The sequence below is a fragment of the Mauremys reevesii genome, linkage group 10, assembly GCF_016161935.1.
Source record: "Mauremys reevesii isolate NIE-2019 linkage group 10, ASM1616193v1, whole genome shotgun sequence".
NCBI lineage: Eukaryota > Metazoa > Chordata > Testudines > Geoemydidae > Mauremys > Mauremys reevesii.
The window spans coordinates 21,242,452-21,259,197 of record NC_052632.1 but is presented as its reverse complement, the minus strand read 5'-3'; the positions used below and the strand labels follow the sequence as shown (position 1 = coordinate 21,259,197).

Sequence of the window (16,746 nt, the reverse complement as noted above, 5' to 3'; positions counted from 1 at the left end):
GGCCAGCAGTGGTCGCTGAGTGGGACCGGCGGCTGGACCCTGGCTGGCAAGGGGCCAGCAGTGGGAACCCCAGAGCTGTGGCAGGCTGAGCGGCTCAGTCCATGCCGTGTGCCATCAAAAATCGGCTCGGCACGCGTGCCGTAGGTTGTAGACCCCTGCCCTAACCTATGTCTGAGTTATTGAAGTCCTCAAATCGTGGCTTAAAGACCTCAAGGTGCAGAGAATCCTCCAGCAAGTGACCCGTCCCCCACGCTGCAGAGGAAAGCGAAAAACCTCCAGGGCCTCTGCCAATCTGCCCTGGGGGAAAATTCCTTCCCAACCCCAAATATGGCGATCAGTTAAACCCTGAGCATATGGGCAAGACTCACCAGCCAGCACACAGGAAAGAATTCTCTGTAGTAACTCAAATCCCACCCCATCTAACATCCCATCACGGACCACTGGGCGTATTTACCTGCTAATAATCAAAGATGAATTAATTGCAAAAATTAGGCTATCTCATCATACCATCCCCTCCATAAACTTATCAAGCTTAGTCTTTTGCCCCCACTACTCCCCTTGGAAGGCTGTTCCAGAACTTCACTCTTCTAATGGTTAGAAACCTTCATCTAATTTCAAGTCTAAACTTCCTAGTGTCCAGTTTATATTCATTTGTTCTTGTGTCCACATTGGTACTAAGCTTAAATAATTCCTCTCTGTAGCGGGCCGGTGTGGCTCCCCTCCTCCCCGGGGAGGGTTGAGCCCCGGACACAGGAAGGGGTGAGGCTACAGAGTGGTGAGCCCGCCCCTCAGAGGGTCAAACGGCGACCCAGAAGGATAAAAGCCAGGCCTTCCAGCCCAGTCAGTGCCCAGCCACCGGGGAGAGCAGACCTGCCTGAGGGAGCTCCTGATGGAGGAACCGCTGGAGCCCCGGGCAGCTGCCTGGACTGGCCGGAGAGCACCCTACCCCGCTACTGGGAAGAGCTGCCGGAGCTTCCCTGCACCACCTACGACGAGGAGCCAGTAGGCGCTTCCCCGCTACAGTGCTGTTACCCCGAGGAACCCCCGGAGCACGATTGGCCGGACGTCCCCGAGGAACTACCCGACCTACCCCCCAGCCCGGGTTGTGAGGAACCCATGCAGTGGGACTTCCCGGGACCAGACTCCGCGGACCAGGTAGGACAAGAGGATTTCGACCTGAAATCGAGGTAAATTAGATCCACTGCGTTTCCTTTGTCTAACAAATCTGTTACCTTCTCAAAGAAGGAGATCAGGTTGGTTTGGCACGATCTACTTTTTGTAAAATCATGTTGTATTTTGTCCCAATTACCATTGACCTCAATGTCCTTAACTACTTTCTCCTTCAAAATTTTTTCCAAGATCTTGTATACTACAGATGTCAAACTAACAGGCCTATAGTTACTTGGATCACTTTTTTCCCCCTTCTTAAAAATAGAAACTATGTTAGCAATTCTCCAGTCGTATGGTACAATCCCTGAGTTTACTGATTTCATTAAAAATTCTTGCTAATGGGCTTGCAATTTCATGTGCCAGTTCCTTTAATATTCTTGGGTGAAGATTATCTGGCCCTCCCAATTTAGTCCCATTAAGCTGTTCAAGTTTGGCTTCTACCTTGGATGTGTTAATATCTACCTCCATATCCTCATGCCCATTTGTCATCCTAATATTATCCCTAAGCTCCTCATTAGCCTCATTAAAGACTGAGGCAAAGTATTTGTTTAGATATTGGGCCATGCCTAGATTATCCTTAACCTCCACTCCATCCTCAGTGTTTAGCGGTCCCACTTCTTTCTTTGTTTTCTTCTTATTTATATGGCTATAGAACCTTTTATTATTGGTTTAATTCCCTGTGCTTTTGGCCTTTCTCACTTTATCCCTACATGTTCTGACCTAAATAAGGTAGCCTTCCTTGCTAATCCCTCCCATCTTCCACTCCTTGTAGGCTTTCTGCTTTTTCTTAATCACCTCTCTGAGATGCTTGCTCATCCAGCTTGGTCTACAACTCCTGCCTATGAATTTTTTCCCCTTTCTTGGGATGCAGGCCTCTGATAGTTTCTGCAACTTTGACTTGAAGTCATTCCAGGCCTCCTTCACCTTTAGATCCACAAGTTCTTCAGTCCAATCACTTCCCTAACTAATTTCCTTAAATCTTTAAAGTTAGCCCTTTTGAAATCAAACCCTAGTCCCATATTTATTTTTGTTTATCCTTCCATCTAGTTTATCCTTCCATCTAGTTTGAACTGAGCCTTCATGATAACTTGAACCAAGGTTGTCCCCTATAACCATTTCTTCTATGAGGTCCTCACTACTCACCAAAACCAAATCTAAAATGGCATCCCCTCTTGCTGGTTCTTCAACTACTTGGTAAAGGAATCCATCAGCTATTGCATCCAGGAAAATCTGAGCCCTATTATTATTACTAGCACTTGTCCTCCAGTCTATATCTGGGAAGTTAAAGTCTCCCATGATCACACAATTCCCATTAGTGTTTACTTCATTAAAAACATTAAAGAGGTCTCTATCCATATCCAAATCGGACCCCGGCAGTCTGTAGCACACCCCAAGCACTATCTCAGAGGAGGCTCTAGTAGCTTTCTTTCTCAATGTGATTTTTGCCCAGACAGACTCTGTCTTGTCCATTCAATCACTTCTTATTTCTTTACAGTTAACCTCATCATTGATATACAATGCTACTCTACCATCTTTGCCTTTATTTCTGTCTTTCCTAAACAGCCTTCAATACCTGTACTCCAGTCATGACTACTATTCCACCATGTTTCTGTTATCCCTATAATATCTGGTTTCACTTCCTGTACCAGTAGCTCTAGTTCCTCCATTTTGCTACCTAGGCTCCTTGCATTAGTGTTCAAACATCTTAATTTTTGCCGTTTTGCTTTGCGGACATTTTTACCCGATTAGGCACAGACATTCTACCACCAGTATCACCTATTAGACTGGTATCTACACTACCCTTCCTCCTTATGTCCATTCTCATACCCACGGCTGTATCCTTTCTTACTTTGTTTTCTTCCCTCTCAATGTTAAATTCCAGCGTGGAGATTACCTGGACATCTCCCAACCATCTCCCCCAAATTCCTAGTTTAAAGCTCTCTTAATTAGTTGCGCCTAGAAGTCTATTTCCCTCCTTACTCAGGTGAAGTCCATCCTGAGAGAACAGTCCTCTGTCCATGAATGCTTCCCAGTGGCCATACATCCCAAAGCCCTCCTTATAGCACCACTGCCTGAACCATCTGTTGATCACCATAATGTTGTCACACCTTTGTTGCCCTTCTCTAGGAACAGGCAGAATCCCACTGAAAATCATCTGAGTCTCGATTTCCTTAAGCATCTTCCCCAGCCTGGCATAGTCTCCCTTGATATGTTCCAGCGAGAATCTAGCTGTATCATTTGTTCCCACATGAAGGACAATCAACGGATTCTTTCCTGCTCCTGTTAGGATCCTTTTCAGCCTCAGGTCCACATCCCGTATCTTAGCACCCGGCAGACAGCACACCCTTCTGTTCTCTGGATCAGCTCTAGTTACAGGCCTGTCTATTCTTCTCAGTAAGGAGTCCCCAATCATGTAGACCTGCCTTTTCCTGATGATGGTGCAATTCTCTGGTCTGTCCCCTGTTTCCTCTGGCTGCAAGTCCTCACAATTTCTATTGTCCCTTGCAATCCTCCGCAACCCATCCCGTATCCTCCTGGGGCTCATATTTGGTGTTATCTCCATTGATTCTTCCCCTCTTCCTATAGGACTAGCTGCTCTTCTCTTCTTCCTTGCCCTCTCACCTTCAGCGACCACCTGCTGTGCCCCTTCTTCATTTTTCAACTCTGCAAACCTGCTCCTGAGCTCTATTTCTCCTTCACTGGCCCATCTTTTCCTCTGCCTGGTTCTCTTAGTCTCATTCTTCCACCGTCCACTTTCCTCACCCAGCAGTCTCCCCTCAGAATTCTTTGGTCCTGCTTCCATCTGCAAGTCTGAGCTTCTCCCTTCAGCCTCCTCATGTCTTTTCTCCATCATCTGCTCAAACCTCCTTCTAAACTCAACCAGAGTTTCTACCTGCATCTCCAATCCTCGGATCTTTTCTTCCATCAGCTCTATCAGGCGGCACTTCATGCAGACAAAACTCTTATCAGGTATCCCCTCCAGGATCATGTACATGTCGCAGCTTCCACATCCAGTCATCTTCATTGTGTCTTCCACTGCTGCCTCTGTATCGGTCATAGCCTTCCCACCTAAAACCTGTTAGTCCAGGAAACACAAACCAAACCACCACCACCCACAGCAAAACAAACCCCCGCCCGGCACCAGAACACCACCCACTTCCTTCACTAGCCTGTCTATTTCTCTGCCTAGCTCTCTTAGTCTCCCCTGCAAACTCCCACTGAAACTCCCCTGTTTACAACTCTGTTTGCTGGCTCCTGTGCCGCTGCAGCTGTCTTCCAGATGTTTGCAAATTGATTGCTTAATTATTTGCTCCATTATCTTTCTGGGTACAGAAGTTAAGATGACTGGTCTGTAATTCCCTGGGTTGTCCTTATTTCCCTTTTTATAGATGGGCACTATATTTGCCCTTTTCCAGTCTTCTGGAATCTCTCCCGTCTTCCATGACTTTTCAACGATAAGCACTAATGGTTCAGATATCTCCTCAGTCAGCTCCTTGAGTATTCTAGGATGCATTTCATCAGGCCTTGGTGACTTGAAGACATCACATTTGTTCAAGTAATTTTTAACTTGTTCTTTTTCTATTTTAGACTCCTCTGAGCCTACTTCATTTTCACTGGCATTCACCGTTAGACAATCAATCACCACCAAACTTCTTGGTGAAAACCAAAACAAAGAAGTCATTAAGCACCTCTGCCATTTCCACATTTTCTGTTATTATTCCCCCCTGCCATTGAGTAATGGGCCTACCCTGTCCTTGTTCTTCCTCTTGCTTTCTAATGTATTTGTAGAATGTTTTCTTGTTACCCTTTATGTCTCTAGATAGTTTGATCTCGTTTTGTGCCTTGGCCATTCTAATTTTGTCTCTACATACTTGTGTTGTGTGTTTATATTTATCCTTTGTAATTTGACTTAGTTTCCACTTTTTGTAGGACTCTTTTTTGAGTTTTAGATCACTGAAGATCCCCTGGTTAAGCCAGGATGGTCTCTTGCCATACTTCCTATCTTTCCTACGCAGTGGGATAGTTTGCTCTTGCGCCCTTAATAATGTCTCTTGTTACTAGGTTTGCCTGTTACTTTGGGGTATGCTCATTTATTAGGGTTACTCTTCTGGGGGGGAGTTCTGTAATTCTATCAATGTACTGCTTGTGTCACTGGTGTTCTCATATGAAGCTCTACTTCTCCCTTCTGCAAGTTACCTCCCAATGGAACTATCCTGTAGGACCTATGTTCCTCAGGGCTGGGCTCTTCCAGCCCCAGAATCAGATGAACACACACACTCACACACACACAGTAACAGAGCACAGAGCACATCTTTGAGGACTGGGTTAATCAGCACTCCCAAGCTGACCCCTTATATGTCCCTGGACTCAGCAGGCTGGGTCAAGCAGCACTTCCAAGCTGCCACCCTCATATGCCCCAGGTTCAGCACGTCCCTATCCCCACTTTCATATTAAAATTGTTCTGGTAGCAATCCACTTGATGAGCAAACCCCACAGGATATTTGAGCACTTCAGGAATCTTTAGCTTAGGTACGAGGAGCGTTGCTGCAGAGTGAATGGGGAAGCCAAAAAACACCTGCGGGGCCAGGGGTAGGAAGGGGAGAGAAGCAACCAGCTTAACCATGAAAGTTATTTATTGCCAGGTAATAATCATACAAGGGGAGCCAAACAAACAAAACAGTTATAATATTAAATCTAACTTAAATTTGATTATAAAAGTTAGGTTTAGAAAACTATAACTGATCACACAAGTCAGGGTCAGAAGGCTACATCGAGAGAGATGGATTCTCAACACTCTGTGAAGCTTGAATCGATCAGGGGTCCCAGGTGGTGGTGGTAGCTGAGGGTCCGGAGTGCTGGAGACAGGCAGAGCCCCCAGTATGGTCAGTCAGGAGAAGATGAAGTCCCAATGGAACTGATGCAGATTTTAGATCCAGGCATCAGAGCACTTACTTGAGCATGGGTAGGGGTTTTTGTAGGGAAAGAACAATGGTTCAAGGGAGAACACTAGATTTGTTTATGGGTAAACTGATGGCTCAAGGGAGTATATCAAAGTTGTTTTGTTCAGGCTAGACAATAGGAAATGATAATTCCTGGCTATGGGCAGTGTTCCTTCAAGGGAGCTCACAGTGCAATTAGGCATCTTCAGTATTTTGGATACCAATAAAGGATTTATTACTAGAATTGGTCTGATAACTGCTGAGCTGGGTGTGTGCAGGCATGGGTTCATTAACATCTGGAGCAGAGATCCCCCATCATGCAGTGCTTCCCTGCTTTTCTGGTCCCAGAGTTCAGTGCGGTTCTTGCCTTGGAATCTCTGTTCTCCATTCTGTATGCTAATAGAGATGCCTCCCTGTCCCATCTTCGATGCAAACGAGGCTAGGGAAGTTGCCTTAATCCTGTCACCCTTGTCCAGAGAGATTTAGGTGTGTCTTCCACTGCCTTTTCATTGCTTTTCATAAGTCTTTCTTCTGATCGGCTTTGGATCAAGCAGAGGCTTGGGGGGGAGGGGGAAGGTCTTTTGTGAATCAGACAACTGGATACTGCTCCCTGGTTCTCCAAGTACAGGGAACTGATATATAACACTCTTTGAAAAATTTCTGTCTTCTATTGTTTTTTACCCTTAGACTTGCTTCCCATGGGATCTTACCTACCAACTCCCTGAGTTTGTTAAAGTCTGTCTTCTTGAAATCCATTGTCTTTATTTTGCTGCTCCCTCCTACCATTTGTTAGAATCATGAATTCTTATAATTTCATGATCACTTTCACTCAAGGTGCCTTCCACTTTCAAATTCTCAACCAGTTCCTCCCTATTTGTCAAAATCAAATCTAGAATAGCCTCTCTCCTGGTAGCTGTCTCCACCTTCTGAAATAAAAAATTGTCTGCAATACATTCCAATAACTTATTGGATAATCTGTGCCCTGCTGTGTTATTTTCCCAACATATGTCTGGGTACTTGAAGTCCCCCATCACCACCAAGTCCTGTGCTTTGGATGATTTTGTTAGCTGTTTTTTAAAAAGCCTCATCCACCTCTTCTTTCTGGTTAGGTGGTCTGTAGTAAACCCCTATCATGACATCACTCTTGGTTTTTTACCCCTTTTATCCTTACTCAGAGACTTTCAACAAGTCTGTCTCCTATTTCCATCTCAACCACAGTCCAAGTGTATACATTTTTAATATATAAGGCAACACCTCCTTCCTTTTTTCCTGCCTGTCCTTCCTGAGCAAGCTGTACCCTGTATACCAATATATTTGATTACACAGGTAAACTAAATACAAAGTACTCTTGAAAAGCTATTCTATTTTTTTTCTGGAACAGAAAACTTTACTATGAGAAGTGTTACAACACTCTGTGCAAGGTTCTTCCAGGGATTCATGGCATCTCATTAAGAATATTAATTTCATCACGTGACTGCTAGAAAGCTTGTTGCCATTTGACTTTGGACATGATTAGCATTGCATATTTCAGGGGTCTGGATTTCAACCAGATTTTTACTGTACTGTGTGGTTTTATATATTGCAGGTATTTCTATCTTCTTTCTAATTCCAGACCCACAATATAATGATGGGAATAAAATGTCTACAAATAAAAGTCACAGAGCAAAACACTAAGATAAAATTCTACTAGATGTCATTAATAAAACCACCGTATTAGGATGATGTGATCCTCCTCCTTATCTCCCCAATTGCATATTTAGTCTCTGTCTGTAACAGCTGGCAGTGTGTGTCTGAAAGTCTCATTCTGTTAGCAGGAGATTATCTGCCACTTTGCTATTGCAGGTGGTTTGTTATCCCACCCCTTCACAAGGGAGGTATGAGCGGGTCTCCAGAAAGAGAGAATCTAGGCTATGGGTTGTATAGGTCTTGAAGAGGAGCCCGGGGTTGGATTGTGTGATGTTTTACTCTGTCTTTGTTTTCTAAATAAAATCAGAGCCCAGGAAGCAGTACATTTTGATTCACTACAGCTTGTGTAGACTGTTTCTAGTTGGATGAGGAAGCCTCCTGTCCCTGAAAAATACATCCAGGATGGTGCCTTATTAGGTTTTATTAATTTGGGCCGAATTTTCAAAAGGGTCATGTAACAGTGACAAGTGCCAGGAGCCTGAATAAGGTTACAGAGGAATTTTGCTGAGTCCTGCTGGCAGCCCTGCTAGAAAAGTCCTTTTGGTTCTAATCCCGGATATAAATGTGTTGTGTCATTTTGAGAGAGAGATGGTTGGAGTGGAACCAGAAATATCCTACTGGGATCAGTTCTTGAAACAGCCAAGTTTAGGAGCAAGATCTGGCAAGAAACAAGGCTTAAAATAAGGTAGAGTGCAGCTTCCTCCTTTGCAAAAAGAGGGCAGCTCCCACTTCTCTCATGGGTTGCGGTTAGCAGTGTTCTGCTCTTCAAATCCTTGGCTGGCCCATGGGGAACTCTGTCTCCTGTTTCACTCTAGTTAAACCACCAGGAAGAAGTTGATTGGTTGTGTACATGAACATTGAGTTCACAGCAAGCTGAGGTGTGAATCATGGACTAGTTGTCCACATAGACCCTGATGATGTGCGTTAATGCACTGTGCTCCTGATAGAACACATACTAGAACTGGGTGAAAACTTTCAAATTTTGACTTTGGGAAAGGATTCAGTCTGCAGGTACTAGAGCTAATTAAAAATGGGGACTTTTTTCTAATGCAAATTGGGGAGATTTTTTTAAATGAAAATTGATGTTAGGATGTTCAAATTTTGACCAAAAAAAATTTTTTTTTTGCCCAGCTCTCTAATATGTTCTTTCAGAAGCAATGCTGGAACATCTCCTCCCTCTAACAGAGCTCATATCCATATTGCATGATTGGCCCAAATCCGAAGAGCAGACGCGCCTATGGATGCAAATCATGCAGTTAGAGTGAGTACTCAGATTTGAGGCCACAGTGTACTTTGCAAGCACAAAACTGGAGGGTTGTTGTTTTTTCCACATGCTGAAAGGCAGGTTGGGCTACAACCCTCTTGGAAATGTGCCCCTTAATTTGTCTGAGTTTTATTTAGAAAGTGCTTGGCTTCTGCCCATTCTCTATAGGCTTCTAGGTGACTGATAAATCTTGCCATACAGCTGGAGTTGATGGACTAAATTGGCATAAATTGGCATAGCTTCACTAAAATCACTGGAGCTATGACACTAGATGAGGATCCAGACCACGGTGCTAGAATAGTATGAAACTAGTGTAAGTATGATCAGAATTAGACCTCATGTTTTTTAGAAGTTGCTTTCTGTTGTGAGACAAGAGAGGCCTATTACAGGGGCAAGTGGCTTTTCATTGCTTGGTTTGTTTCATTTGAAATAGTCGTATATTTACTCGCTGCTTAAATTGCTGTATTACATCATCAAATAACCTAGAAAATAATGTGCTACTTAAAAAATACTGCATATAGTTAATGGATATACAGGCTGAACTGTGGACCCTGAGGATCTTAAAACCTCTATCAAATGTCATCTTAATATTAGTGTCTGACTGCTAATTGCTTACTTAATATTAAAATATAACCTGGATTATGGATTTCAGTATTTAAACTGACATAGCAGAAATGGAAATAATAATGGGGGTAGAGAAGCAGAAAAGATCAGATAGCTCATTATGGGTAGTCACCTTATGGTGATGGAGCAGTTGAATTTCATAATAAATTCCCTTGCTGCACCTCAAAACTATTTTAATTCCTCTTTAAAACAATTATCTTAGTTTTGTTTCTAGTCACCATTAAATTTCTAGCCATGTAATATATATGATTTTAAGAATCAAGTTAAGAATTCCTATTTCCCTCTTTGATATGTCTAATTTTATAAAAAAATAAATAATCAAGGCTATATTATTGCTTAGTTCCTGAGTATTCTGCTCCTTTTTCTCAATGTAACTATAACAAACTTCTGCTGCCAATGTACTGTAGTAACTTTGGTCCTCAAAGGTATTTAGGCTCCTAACTTTCACTGAAATCAGTACACTTCAGTATTTTATAGCATTTATAAAGAGATGCCCATTATCATGTTACTATTTGATATAATAATCCACATGCTACTAGCCTAAATCATGCAGCCCCTCCACTTACAGCATTTCTGTGGACCTCATTAGGAGGTTCATATGTGGAGAGACATCAGGCCTGATCTCTGTCTCTCATATTTATCCTTCCTCTTTCTAGTGCAGAGACTGAGGGCCAAATCCAACTTCTACTGATGTCAACAGAAAAACTTCCATTGACTTTAAATGGATCAGTAATGAACTGGCGTATGCTCTTAGGTATGTAGAAGATTACAGGCAGTATGTGCATCACTAGTCACAATGCTGGCAGGGACACCTGCTCTTGTGGGGCTGCTACTTATCCTTCAGCATAAGTGGGTGGGGAGAAGGCAGAGTCTTGGCTCCACCCCCCCAACTCACTGGGTGGCATAGCGGAGTGTGTAGAGCTTTGCCAGGAAAATAGCTGGCACGTCTTAATCACTTTTCCCCCCAGCCTGGAGCAATGAGAGAAAGCCTGGACTGAACGGTGACTCTCAGTTTAGTCCCTACTCTGCTTTACACTGGGCAGATTGCAAGGTGCTTGTCTAGCCCAGTGAGAGTTGGATCAAACTGTGAGAGCCTAGCACCCCTTACTAAGAACCTTTCCATGAGCATGCATCTATCGTCGTTTCTTGCATGGAAGATGCAATCTGCAAGATAAATCATTTTATCCTGATTCGGGAGCCAAAATCTTCTTTTTTAATTGCAAAAAGGGCAAAACCACAGACCAGATGGGTTAAACTGGCAGATATATTCTCTGATTATGACCATGTCTACACTAACCTATATTGGTATTACTACATTGCTCCGGGGGTTGGTGAAAAATCCAACCCCCTCAGCAATGTAGTTACACCTACCTAAACCACTGTGTAGACAGCACTATGTGTACAGGAGGGCTTTCCCCATCCACATAGCTACTCTCAGTGCACAAACCAGCTGCTAGGCATCCTGGCGCGCCAAGCGGACTCTATCCAGCACTCTCAGTGCTTTAGTGAAGACACTCTCTCATTGGCATAGAGCATCTTCATTAAAGCATTACCGCAGTGCAGCTGCACCATTGTATGTGAAGACCAGCCCTAAGAACATAATTTAAAAGTTGGAGTATGATCATAGCTGTTGGCAAACCAAGAGAGAAAAAAGAAGGCTTTTTTTTTTATTTAAGTTAGATGTCATCTCAAAGAAAACAATTTAGGGGAAAGGCTTTAATAATGCCTCTTAATTCATTAAAAAGAAAATACTATATCAGCTAATGCTAAACTGTGCTTTGGAAAGGATTTCAGAGAATGGGCTGCTATTGTTTTCATAAACTCTGTCAGTGTAAATTGTAGATCTTGTATGCTGATAAAAGAAATGTGTACCTGTTGTGTGTTATAAACAATGTGGTTTTTAAGCTTTGCATTCAGTTTCTCTTCTGGTGCTGCTGGGGAAGAGAAAGCATGCTAGTTTGTCAGAAGTAGTTTGATTAATTATGACTTAAGATCTCCTTGAGTACATCAGAGATTGGCCAAAATGCTATCAAGGAATTAAAGTTAACATACTGCATCTGCCCTTCTCCATTCTTTTAGAATCTCGAAGGACATGGAGAAATAGTCCTTGTCAGAATCTAAGATACTGTATTCTATTTTTATGAATTATTGATAAAAATTACATAATCGTGTGCAATAAAAATAATTAAATCTGAAAGTAGATTTGTCAGGCTTATTGTTTAACAGCTTTTGCAGGCTAATGTTTAAAGTATGTATGCAGTTGAGAGCTCCATTGTACTTTTAAGACCCAGCCTTGCATGCAGGAGTGCAGGAGGCAATGCACACCACAAATTGGAACACTAGGTGACATTGTGTCTAAATAAGCCGCACTATCTTTAAGAGCTCTGTGGGGTGCACGCTGTGTCCTTGTACTCAGGTGAAGGCAAGGACTGTACTGTACTCCAAACAAGGTTGCAGAGCAGTGAAGATAATCAGGTAAAATCCTGCCCCCATTAAAGTCAATGGGAATTTTATTATTATTTTCAACAAGGCTAGGATTTCACCCATGTGTCTTCTCTTCCCCCAGTTTCCCAACTTGTACACGCAAGTAAGGCTAGGAAAAATCTTGCCCTAAGACTGTCAGTGCTAGTCTGTAGCAAATTGAAGGGAGAGCTTTTCAAAAGCACAATGGGCAGTCGGTCACGCAATTCCCCTTGACTTTCAGTAGCAACTGGGCAGCTAATTCCCATTGGGGCCTTCGGCTGTCTCACTTGAATAGCTTAAAGCATGTTTATTTAGTATATTCCAATATGTTACTTCTCTCTAAATCTGACAAGGATGGCTGTAAGCCTTTTCAAGGAGATGCAAGCCAGTAATTTCAAAATAGCCATGGGCACTTTCAATATAGTTCTCTCTTTTTGTTGTTTACTGAGCATCATTTCTTTCAAAAATGTTAGACCCTCATAATCTCAATTTACTGTAACAGTAATAATCATATGCAGAGTGAAATTAGAAAGAAGAATTTAACTGTAACCTCAGCAAAGAGTCCTGTGGCACCTTATAGACTAAGGGCTTGGCTACACTTGAAAGTTGCAGCGCTGGGAGTTACAGCGCTGGTCGTGCAGCTGTGTAGGGACAGCGCTGGTGTGTGGCCACACTGACAGCTAACAGCGCTGCAGTGTGGCCATACTTGCAGCACTGTATTGAGAGGTGCATTGTGGGCAGCTATCCCACAGAGCACCTCGTCCCATTTTGGCGCTGTGGGTTGTGGGAAGGGGACGGAAGGGTGCGGGTCATTCCGCTTCCTGTCCCAATGCCCCGTGGTGCATCGCTTCACATCCCAGAAGTCACAGTTTTTCCGGCCACGTTTGGCGCCATTGTGAATCTCTTGCTACGTTTTACTCTCTGTCTGTGAATCGCGATTTCTGTGGGAAATGGAGCCCGAGCTGCTGAGGACTGTGCTGATGAGTGTCGCCAGCACAACACATTTGGCAGTTGAGCTCTTCCTTCAGCTCCAAAGTGACAGTGAGGAGTCTGACGATGATATCGAGTCGCCTGCCGCATGTGACACTACATTGCTTGTGGCATTCACAGAAATGCTCAGCACCGTTGAACACCGCTTTTGGGCTCGGGAAACCAGCACTGAGTGGTGGGATCACATCGTCATGGAAGTCTGGGATGACGAGCAGTGGCTGCAGAACTTTCGGATGAGAAAAGCCACTTTCATGGGACTGTGTGCTGAGCTCGCCCCCACCCTGCGGCGCAAGGACACAAGATTGAGAGCTGCCCTGACGGTGGAAAAGCGGGTGGCTATTGCAATCTGGAAGCTGGCAACTCCAGACAGCTACCGGTCAGTCGGGAACCAGTTTGGAGTCGGAAAGTCGACCGTTGAAATCATGTTGATGCAAGTTTGCAGGGCCATTAATCACATCCTGCTAAGAAGAACCGTGACTCTGGGGAAAGTGCAGGACATTGTGGATGGCTTTGCACAAATGGGTTTCCCTAACTGTGGAGGGGCGATAAATGGGACACACATTCCTATTCTGGCACCCCCTCACCTAGCATCTGAGTATGTTAATCGGAAGGAGTATTTCTCTATGGTTCTCCAGGCGCTTGTGGATCACTGTGGGCGTTTCATTGACATTTACACAGGCTGGCTTGGAAAGGTGCATGATGCACGCATCTTTCAGAACAGTGGCCTGTTCAGGAAGATGCAGGCAGGGACTTATTTCCCAGACAGGAAGATCACAGTAGGGGACGTCGAAATGCCCATTGTGATCCTTGGAGACCCCGCTTACCCGTTACTGCCTTGGCTCATGAAACCCTATACAGGGAAGCTTGACAGGAGCAAGGACCGGTTCAACTACAGGCTGAGCCGGTGCCGAATGACTGTGGAGTGTGCTTTTGGCCGTTTAAAAGCTCGCTGGAGGTCTCTGTATGGGAAGCTAGACTTGGGGGAAAGCAGCATCCCCGCGGTTATATCCTCATGCTGTACCCTCCATAATATTTGTGAAGGGAAGGGTGAAACATTCAGTCAGGCATGGACCACCGAGGTTCAAGTCCTGGAGGCTGAATTTGCACAGCCAGAGAGCAGGGCTACTAGAGAGGCCCAGCATAGGGCTACAAGGATTAGGGATGCCTTGAGGGAAGAATTTGAGGCTGAAAGCCAACAGTAATGTTTGCTGCCTTGCATGGGAGTGAAGTGCAGTGGTTACACTGTTAGGATTCCATTATCCCTAAAATGATTTGCAGTGCCTGTTTCTTTACTGGGCTAAGGTATCTTTCACTATCTGCAATAATAAAGACTGTTTTCAAAGCAAAGAATTATTTTATTGAAAAGAAAAAAAACCTTCCTTGACAGACACACAACATTTCAGGAACCTACAAGGGCAGGGGGGGTGGGTTGGTGAACTGTACAGTCACAAGTTTGCATATGTCCTGTCTGGAGTGCTGTGCAATGACTGCTGCACTTCAGGGTGCATATACTGCATGGTGATGGGGATTGAGTGCAGAGGGTAAGGGTCATAGTTCTCAGGGCTGGTTGGTGAACGTACAGGTGTTGGAGGCAGCTGGTGGTGGTAAGAACCTGGATGCTGGGGAAGGGGGTTTGGAGCTGACATTGGGGCAGAAGGGAAAAAGCTTTGGGACGGGGGGGGGGGGCAGCACGGTAGTGCTCTGCCTGCATGGCTACGAGTGACTGGATAGAGTCCGCTTGGCGCGCCAGGATGCCTAGCAGCTGGTTTGTGCTTTTCCTCTTGGCCACTGCGTTTCTCCGCCAATGTCTCTGGTGGATCCTGCTTTCACTTTCTCTCCAGTCCTGCAGGTTTTTACTCTCTCTAGCAGAGTGATCAATAACTGTTTTCAGCATGTCTTCCTTGGTTTTTCGTGGCTTCTTCCTCAGATTTTGTAGTCTTTGTGTAGTGGTGGAGCCAGGCAGTCCAGCATTCAAGGTCACTTTTTGAAAGGCAAAAATGGCAATAGTGAACAGGGTAGCATTGTTCATTATCTCATCCAGACAGTAATTCCCACACACTGAAGGAGTTTACAGTCTTCACTTTAGCATACCATACCAAATAAGAGCACATATAACACAATAGGAGCCACGAAATGGTGAGTAAGGGATACTGATTGCTTCAGGGCTGTGCAGGGGTTTCTGTGCGTTGGGGACAGCAAACAGCTACAGGGGGGATCTGCACTAAACAGTCTCCCAACATTTTCCACAGGAGTTACTCCTGGAAGATATCTCGCTGCTGCGGGTCACCAGGGAAGAGCAGGAAGGTCTTCTACAGCAATGCGGATTCCGCCCTGGCCCCTATGCAGCTTGCCTGTGTGCAGCAATGGTCCCCCCAGCCCTCGCGGCACAGTGGCGCGGACGCGTTAGCCTGACTGGGACAAGGACCACAGTGGCTCTCCCTATAAACCTGCGCAGGCACATTGCCCATGCTCCTGTCCCCCACCCTGCTCAGAAGTGTCCATCGTGGTCCTCGGATTGGCAGTGGGGTCACCCCCAAGTATCGCGTCCATCTCCCTGTAAAAAAGGCAGGTCGTGGGGGCAGCGCCGGAGCGGCGGTTTCCCTCGCGGGCTTTGTAATAGGCACTCCGCAGCTCCTTTACTTTAACCCTGCATTGCAGCGCGTCCCGCTCATGGACCCTATCCAGCATGGACCTTGATACCTGCCCAAAGGTAACATAATTCCTACGGCTGGAGCGCAGCTGGGACTGCACAGCTTCCTCCCCCAAACACTAATGAGGTCCAGCAACTCGCCATTGCTCCATGCTGGGGCTCGTTTGCCGCGTGGAGGCATGGTCACCTGGAAAGATTAACTGATTGCACTCCACACCTGGCTGCAGCAAACAGGAAGGGGATTTTTAAAATTCCCGGGGCATTTAAAGGGCGGGTCACCTGAGGCCAGAGCAGTAGAGTGCAAACTGATGAGCAGAGTGGCTGAACAGGAATTCTGGGATATCTCCTAATACCCTGGAGGCCAATTACAGCGCTGGAGTGTGTCCACACCTGATGAGCAGCGCTGGATCACCAGCACTGCAATCGCTACACCCCAAGCAGACCAGGTGTTCAGCCAGGGCTGCAGCCAGGGAGTTGCAGCGCTGGATGTGCCTTGCAGGTGTGGACGGTTACTAATTGCAGCGCTGGAAAGCCTCCACCAGCGCTGCAACTTTCAAGTGTAGCCAAGCCCTAACAGACGTATTGGAGCATGAGCTTTTGTGGGTGAATACCCACTTAGTCTATAAGGTGCCACAGGACTCTTTGCTGCTTTTACAGATCCAGACTAACACAGCTACCCCTCTGATACTTAACTGTAACCTGTTGTTATGTTAAGAATATTAATTGCAAACTTCTGTTGGGTAAAATTTTCAGACATGCCAATATCAAAATATGAATATTCAAAAACTTTAAATACTAAGTTTCAGAGTAGCAGCCGTGTTAGTCTGTATCCGCAAAAAAAAAAAAAACAGGAGTACTTGTGGCACCTTAAAGACTAACAAAGCTCATGCTTAAATAAATTTGTTAGTCTTTAAGGTGCCACAAGTACTCCTGTTTTTTTTTTAAATACTAAGAAAATC

General features: G+C 44.8%; 1 long non-coding RNA gene across 1 annotated transcript in view; it reads left to right on the top strand.

Annotated features, from left to right (window-relative positions):
• The first annotated feature begins 828 nt into the window (after nt 1–828).
• Nucleotides 829–16,746, top strand: part of LOC120373634 — a 38,962-nt gene continuing 23,044 nt past the window's right edge. The window contains exons 1-2 of the long non-coding RNA XR_005585611.1: nt 829–1,155; nt 10,341–10,438. This is a non-coding gene — a long non-coding RNA (uncharacterized LOC120373634). The remainder of the gene's footprint in view (nt 1,156–10,340; nt 10,439–16,746) is intronic.